Raw genomic sequence first — 8,837 nt, 5'->3', positions numbered from 1 at the left:
TCTATCACTTACTGTAATTATCGAATTATTATTATAAGAGTAAGCTCATAAATTGAAAGAAGGTCAATGTAATATATTTGAGTTTTCCTAACATGAATGCAATAACATTCGATTTTGGTGAACATTTATTTTACTTTTAAATTCCTTTAAGTAGAAATCAAGAACGTTTTGATAAAGCAATTAATTTCTCCTAAAATCAATATCAAATCAGAGTTTTTCGTCGCTGGCAGAACAACTGAAAAGTATAACAGTTTAAAATTTTAAATAAATTATATGACACATAGGTGGCGCTACAGTACAGTAGTACAGTTTATTTCAATTTAAAATATTAAAATTTGCTTAAAAAGGAAAATAAAAGTTCTTTGAATTCGTTTCTAACATAAAACTAAGATACATAAATGCAACAACTCATGTAAAAATATAAAAAATAAACTGATTTAGCTAAGCTCAGAACCTTTTCGTTTTCGCGAAAGCTAAGGTACTTTGTGCTAAGATCTGCTGTTCAAGATGTCTAAGGTAACTGAAGAATTGTTTCGTTTTAAAAATTCATACAAAACTGATGTTTCCGGTGGATTTTGAAACAGTTTCAACAAAATGTGTACACTCATCTTTTACGTATTTGGTATCACATCCTGCTCGACGCTGTAAATTAGCCTAAGAAAGGTTTTGCAATCTAATCGTTCCTTACTCTGTGCAATCCTTCTGTTATTTTTACAACTTGAACAAACTACCGTTATTCATGAATGCTTCGTCCTGGACAGCAACAAGTGCTACCATAAACATTAATACAAACAAAACTGCAACCGAGCGTCATAAAGCAATGGACTGGCAGCAGTAGCATCCCGTTGCAATTCCACCTTATTACATTCCGTATCCTTTAGCTCCAAAGAACCGTTGTGTTATTGCTGACCATGTTCGTTCGGCGCACTTCCTCAATTTAGGCGTTATCTCCTACTGTCGGGTCGTAATGTCCGCAGCCCTTTCTCTCTCTCGTTATTCCGTTCTGTTTATTTTGCACTTTGCGTTTCCTTCGGAACGGTACTTCGGAGCGGAAGGGCTGGTCAGAGACAGTACCGAAAAAGGGGTTCTCGGAACGTCCCTTGCATTACTTGCTTAACTTACTTGCACACACCAGCCGAAAGTGGGTAAAAGTGGCCGGAGACATGCAAGGGGTTGATAATTATTTTATTTGAGGGTGGCCGTCCTTTTTCATGTTGCGTGAAACATTCAATCAGACTGGGCCCTCCACGATGGAAACGGGCCGTGGGCCTTGTTTTGCGTTGTCCTTTTGCGTACTCCGGGGAAGCAGGAAGCAACCAGTGACGAACCGTTTGGTTCGGTTTGCCGCCAAAAACCCAAAGGGGACTCTTTTTGACTGGAACCGGTCGTTTGTGGGACGGATAAATATTGTTATTCCTGCACGCTATTCCTTGTTTGGGAAAAACGTCCCATAGCCATATCGGGTTCTCGGGTTGAAAGTGAGTGTGCTTAGTCATGTTGAATTTGGTCAAATTCTGTAGCACATGCTGTTCCTACCACGTGTGATGAGGCTTACGTAAATCACGTTGACAGAAGTACAAACTTCTAAACTTAATTCCAATTTAAACCAGATGTACAGAGGTTAGTTTAGGCTTACCTTTTCTTGTAAGTAACTTTTTCGGGATGGATCATATGCGGTATTAAATCAAATGACATTGACTCATTCCTGACTTCTTTCTTCTTTGGTTATGTCGTCCTTGAATCAGTTTATGAATCCTGGTCCTTGACAAGAATAGTTTTTCACTAAAAAATCTCGTTGTATTTTCTTACAACGTATTACTCTTGATATTATTCCTGCCTTATGCAGAAATCGAGAGTTTTAAAAATCTCCTTAAACGGAGGCCAGTTTTATAAACTATTTATGTGTAAAAAGAGTTGAAAGATTATTGGTAAAAACTTTCATTCAATGGCAATAACATTTCACCGTGCCACAGTTTGTACAGCCTTTTTTTCTTATGCAGCTCAATTGAAAATGGGTGCAGAAAAACTTTTGCATTCAAAAATTTATCCACTTTGTTTGTTTTATAATGTTAAATTATTAAATTTAAATTCAAGTAAGGTTCTGTTAAGTAGGTTCTGTTTTGCTTTAGCTCCCGTTTACGATTGAAATCAAGTTTATTACACTTACGGTGGCTTGTAGCACTTAAATCATTAAATTGGTTATGAAATGACATGCTAATTGACTGTGTCTTATTAAATTTCGTCTCTAATTCTGCATCGTCGTGAGAAAGGATATATTATTTTGCTGGTTAGGGACTTTAGGTTCATGTAAAATCCCGGCAGGGCCATAGATTTTGTATGCCTTTCTACTCCGTTTAACTCTAAAGATCAAACGATTCCAATCTGCGTACCAGTTTTTCGATGATGGTCACAATGATTTGTTCACCTGAACAGCTGACTCTGGTGAGGGAACCACCTTTGTATGGCACACACAAAACCGGACCGTGCACCTGGCCAGGAGAGCCATGTAACCGAGGGGGAAAAGTCAGTCAGTCAGTCGGTCGGTAGCCCCACGTCAGGAAGCCACGATGGACCTTTTCACTGTCCCTTTTTATTTTTTTCCCCCGCCGCCAACCTTGGCTAGATCGGGGAGACCGGCACGCCGCGATCGGATCGGAAAACTGGTTTGGATTTATTTTTCCTTCCTTCCTCTCGCCGCGATACTTCCTGGGCAGAAAGTGAGATTTCCAAGATCTCCACATGGTGTTCGATGGACCCGAGCCCATAAAGAAAGGGAAACGCAGCGGGAGGGAATCGAAACCTGCCCTTAGATGGGGAACCGGCTGCTCCGGGAGACGGAACCGTTTCCGTTCGTGACGGTTCCAAAGTTAAACTGCCACCTGCACCGTCGGTGTGGGCCCTTCGTTCACGTTCCCTACGAACAAGGTCATTGGGAACCGCAACAATCACCTCCCGAAGGGGGCGAGAGGTTTAATTCGCCATTTTTCCATTTTTGTTTCCACACTTTTCCAACCACCTTGATGAGAAGAAATAAAAAAACAAGCCGGGAACCGATCGCAGGAAGCCAAGAGACACACCGGATGAAAAATGCAACCAATGGCAACCACTGCCTACTAGAGTTGCGATGGGAAAACGGTCTGCAACATGGAGGTGGGAGGAAAATGAAACAAAATTTTCAAACCGGGTTGATCTTGAACTTGGACTGGCCGCTTTATGTTGTGTGTTTACTTTTCTTCCGTTTGTTAGCTCGAAGTACTTGTTTTTTTTTTTTTTTACTTCCTTTCTGCAAGTCTGGTTTGTGTGGTACACACGTACACACGACACCGGGTCGCCTTCACTTTCTTCCGCCGAAGCTGAAGGTGCAGTTGCACCGCGAACGAACGAACGAACGTGCGTGGTAGCGAAATGAAAGCAAACGTCTCAAAAGACCGCTCTTCTGCTAACCCTTTTCCAACGCGCAATGTCGTCGCCTTGGGATGCATTCGGAAAGTGAGTTTGTTTTTCCGCGTGATTAAAATCGTCAGAACAGGCATGAGAATATCATAAACAATGGAGTGCGTTGGAAAAGCGATTTCTTAGGGAAAGTGACGCATAGAAAAGAAAAAGGCGGCGGAAAGTTATTTGATACAAAAATTAAACAACTGCAATAATTTAACATTTTTAATGAAAAATCAGTGCTCAACCTAAACACAGGAGATAAACTTAAGCACTTGTCATGGAAATTAAATGGTTTGTTTATCGTCAACACTCAATTTTAATCGTTATTTTTTCATTTTGCTGAATTAAAAGCTGAATCTTTTTTCGGTTTTCGGAAAAAAGATGATTATTATATTTATTTTTTAACTGAGAATTATGTTGTTTTTCAACTTTCTAGTTCTCAAATATTAGAATCGATGAGCTCAACCTTTTCAACAAATGAATTGTAGCTCACTTTAATACTCGAAGCCATACTCCAATAGTTAAAAAGTGCAAAAATCTCATAATATCAAAAACAGATTCATTTTTTATCACGGTCACATTTACTTTTACTTCTACTTGTTTTTTATCAACTTTTATGTTCAACCAAATACAGTGATGATAAGCATAAGAATTAAGAAAGGATTAAACTTTATTGGCCGGGTTTGTTGTTTTTAAGAATGATTGTGTTCACAAAGTTTTTTATCAATAAATTGTCTTTAAGCCATTCTATACTTTTGACATGTTTTTTTATGTTCTCTTCATGTTTGAAACCAGCAAAACCACTTATTTATATGTTTTTCCGACTACCGGTATTTCTTTTACTAGAAGAAATTGCTGGTTGTCGTTCCGATAGCCTTTGATATAAAATTATCATCTTTGTTTTGTTTAGCAATAAATAACATCACCCTAGAGTGATGTTTGATTATTTCTGTCTTCTTTAACGCAAACTGAAGAATAATAATGTTTTTACTACCACCGTAATAACCCTTACCAGTAATGCCGTCGCATTTGTTTGACGCCGTAAATTGCTTGCAGCAAACGATGGAAAAATCACACCCTTCGAAACGGGTGCGATCGTTAGCGCCCTAGAACCCTCCAACAAATGGCGTTACTTTCCCCCTCTTGAGCTAAAGTTTAAATGGATTTATCATCATCGCTGGTGCGACTGTGACACACTCCGCGGTGTTGTAATAAATAATAACACACAAAAACAAGGCGTCAAATTTGTGGTTTGTGATTTTCCCTCGATGTTTCGATGTTGCATCCCTTTATCATTTGTTTTTTAACGCCCTTTGAGGGTTAAAACAGGGACGGACGGTCACAGAGACGCCACTCTGCCGGTGACACGAAGTGATTCGTCCAACCGTGACCGATCTCGAGATCACACATCATCACACGGACTGTAGTTCGGCGTGGCGGGCCGTTACAAAGCGAATACCAGCCCGGCGGCCGCATATCGCGAGGGATCAGCGATTAATTAAATTATTGAATATGCGGCCACCGTGCCCTGGGTGTCGGGGGTGTTTCAATCATAATTAAATGTGTTTTAAACTCCTCGTCCCCAGCGTTCCAACGTTGTGTGTGTGTGTCTGTGGGTATGTCAGTTATAAATTACTGGAAGGGTATTTCCGCGTTTTTTCCGTCACTTCGATATCCTAGTCCAAAACTCCAACAGCTTCTTTTTACTCTATTAGTTGGTTTGTATCAAACCTTGCAGTAGTTTATCTTCCCCGTTCAAAAGGAAATGAACGTGTTGAAGTGCACTTTTTTCGGTTTCGCTCGCAAAACTCTGTAGTGGCAGGGCGTTTGCTTGGAAAATATTTTTCAATTAACCAGAATGAGGTCAGCCCATCTTGACCAGAACTTCTCGGCTGCCCGGTTGGAGAGTGCACAATCGTACGAATTGTGAACCGATCGCTCGAAAAGGCGCCTCCTCGTGTTGGACGATTCAAGCGAAACTAGATTTCGATCTGCAAAAGTCAACCTACGTCGGATTCTGATGGTCATACCGGCGGGTGAACATTACCGGGGAGTGTGCACAGGGGGAGGGGGATGTTCTAACACTTCCAGCCTCCGTTCATGATCGGCATGGAATGTTTATGGATGTGCTTTTGCATGTGTTCGGATGATCTAATGGGGCGGCTAGCAAAGGTTAATGTGCATTGCGCATGTTGGAACAGAACTTGAACTAAATTATGTAAACTTGAAACCGCAGTAAAAGTGAGCCACACTCTTAAAATATGTTAAATATATCGTTTATTGGGAAATACACAAACAATGCTAGTTTTGTTTTAAAAATGAAAAAGGAAATTATGGAACATCCACATTTTCTTAGATAAAATCAAAGAATTCCAATCCAAATTCCTCGATATCTTTAAATTACCCACGCAAACATCAATTGCTTTTAAATGTTATGCTTATTTGAAAAAAATAATTCAATTTAACACGGGAGAAACAAAGAGAAGGAAACAACATTTACATTCCCTTTTTGATAACTTTAACGAATAAACAACTACAAGTTTACATAAACTACACAAATAAAGTCAATATACAGCTGGCTAACACAGAAATAAAGTAAAATTGAGGTATTGTTCTTTGCACTGTCCTCTTCATGTTGATACACATTTGGATACGATATTAATTTTGGTTACCGAGATATACTCAAAATTATACCATCGCGGACTTTACACGTACCAAAAAAGTGAGTTTCATCATGTATTCTATTGTATTTTGGGTTAACTTGGTTTTTTGGTGGTTTGACGGTGGAAAAACCGAGAGCCGTCTAGGAAATTTAGCAAGAACCGGTTTTCTAACAGCCATATCAAACTGAATCGGTTCTTGGAGTTCATCTGCTCGAATTATACAATGCGTATAATGTTTAAATTCACTAAAAAAACTAAAAACGATGGAAAAATGTTAACTTGAGCAAAGTTGTTGATCCGAAAGAGACATTCATTTAAGGGGTCAATTGTGCAAATCGGTTAAGCGACCATAAAGATATTAACATTTTTGCTATTTCAGCTTAAAATATCCACCAACCGATTTCATATAATAAAAAACGTGCATTTATCGGCCGGTCAGACAGGGCCTGTTCTGAAACACTCGCTGCTAACTCAAAGCGTACAGCAATCGAACAATACTGCAGCCCTTGTTCAACACCGTATTTGATGTTCCTACAGAATACTATTGCCTCCAACGTGGAAATAGAACTATATACGGATTCGGTCTATATGAAATCGGTATGTTATTTGGTGTGGTGTGTGGTGAAAGCAGCATTCGAAAGCAAACATGCCCTTTAGAACAACTAAACGGAGCGTAATCGCTAGTGCTTTCTTTCTGTTAGGTGTTGATGCGTTATTAACATTTATTCGCTTCTTTTGCAAGTGACTGGCCAGCAGGTTCTGTCCACCTGATACAATCACTTGTCTGGGAAGAAAAATCTCCCACGAGGGTCAGTGAATCGGTTCACGTAGTTCATCTGCTCGAAAAACGAAATTTACAGTAACCCTACAAACAAACTAGGGAGCAATCAGGCCTCTCCCCATGTCAGAGCAGGACGCCGCTACTGACTTATCCTCTATCAAAATATTCAACACACTCGCGTACGAAACTTGCATGACGAATGAGGTACAGCGACGGATGGAATTCTTAAAATATGTCATGCAATTAAAATAACCCAAATGTTTAAACTTTGGATGCCGTTGCTACCAACGGTAGAATATTCTCCAATGTGTACAACATTGACACTTTGAAATCTGTTATCGATGATCTATAAACACAAGAAATAAAACTGTAAAAGCTCCTTAATAGCTATTCGTAACGCATCCTTGAGACAAAAGATAGTTTTACAAAATACTTATGCAATGTTGGTTACATCATCTCAATCACCTCAGAAGTTAAGGTGTTTCCAACGATCCAAAATTGATACACTCGATAGAATGAAGAATATTTGGACAGAGTTGATGTATACTGAAAAAATAGGAAAAGCAGAAAAGTACCAGCAGTTAAGCAGCAGTCACTGTTCACGCCGCCTATGTTCGTTGGGTCGAATGAATGAATGAATGAAAATGAATTTTACAGCAAGATGAACTCGAACGCTGCGGAAACTGAAACAGGTGAAACCACTTCGGGCCGAAGCGGGTCGCCTCAGTCGTCTTCGAACCGCGCAAGTAGACGTTTGCTTTTCTCTCGCGTACCTCCCGCGTTTCTTTACGCCGGAGATAGGAAACTCGTCAGCTCTAGGAAAACAAAACAACACGGCCTGGTACGATTTGTTCCCGTGCAATTGTGTCTAGCGTCCCGGTTTGTGTGCGTTTATGTGTTGCAAGAAACAAAAGAAAACTGAAGGATTTCCCACTCGCGGCGTAAGCGGAAGAACCACCGAGTACGTGTGTCTCCCAGCGCTCCCGCGTCCGCTGCCGGTCCATCCATTTTGTCCGCATCTGAAGTGACCGGCCAAAAGATTATCTCCGGTCCGGCAAAGTGTTTGTGTGCACTTTTGCGGAAAGATTGTTGCCGGCACTTCTAGAAAAGGGATAGTGGTAAAATCGAAAAAATACTCAGTTTTCATCAAGTGTATTTTTTCGAGATAGTGCAACTTAGCAAAGGTCACTGGTTGCACAAAAAAAAGGCCGACCAGTGTGGTGTGTAATACGTGTGCGTGAGTGTTTGCATGTTGAAGCAGCGAAGTGTCAATAAAAATAATATGATCAATTGAAATCGAGTGCAAAGTGTCAAAATAGGAGGAAGTCCTGTTTGTAATACCCGCGATCTTATTTGATCAACAATCCCTGTGCATAACCGTGACGCAAATGTTGCAAAACCTACTAAGATCTGGTAGAAAGATAAATGTTTGAAAAAGCATCCAAGGAATCGAAAAAAAAACATCCAAGGAACAATTGGAAAACTAGTGACGACACTTTCGGATCGAAAGTCGAGCAGAAGTGCGTGTTTCGTTTTGAATAACTAATCTTCTGGAAGATCCTATCCCCGTGTGCATGCGTGTGTGTGTGTAAAGTGTGACCTACTTTCGTGCATTCGCAGATTATCCTTAATCTTCCCGCAAGCGATCGATTTGACTGATCGACGAACGTGTTTTGGTGGTTAAAAAAGTAATAACAGCTCGATTTATCGTGCCAGCAGGTGTGTGCAGCACGTTGATTGGCTGGTGGGAATATTGCACAGAATTCCCGAAAATGCGCCATGCTATATGAAAATTGCCCAAAACACCGTGGCGAAAGAAACAAAGGGCAATTAAGTTTGGTCGGTGAAGCAATGGCCTAGGGGGAGAAAAAATTTAAGCAAGTGACAAAGTGCAACAAAAGCCGAATCGATCGACGATCATCGAACGAGAGGTGCAACAGGTAACAGGCGGCGGC

This window comes from Anopheles coustani, chromosome 3 (assembly GCF_943734705.1).
Source record: "Anopheles coustani chromosome 3, idAnoCousDA_361_x.2, whole genome shotgun sequence".
In the NCBI taxonomy this organism is placed as follows: Eukaryota; Metazoa; Arthropoda; class Insecta; order Diptera; family Culicidae; genus Anopheles; species Anopheles coustani.
Note: the sequence above shows the minus strand (reverse complement) of the source record.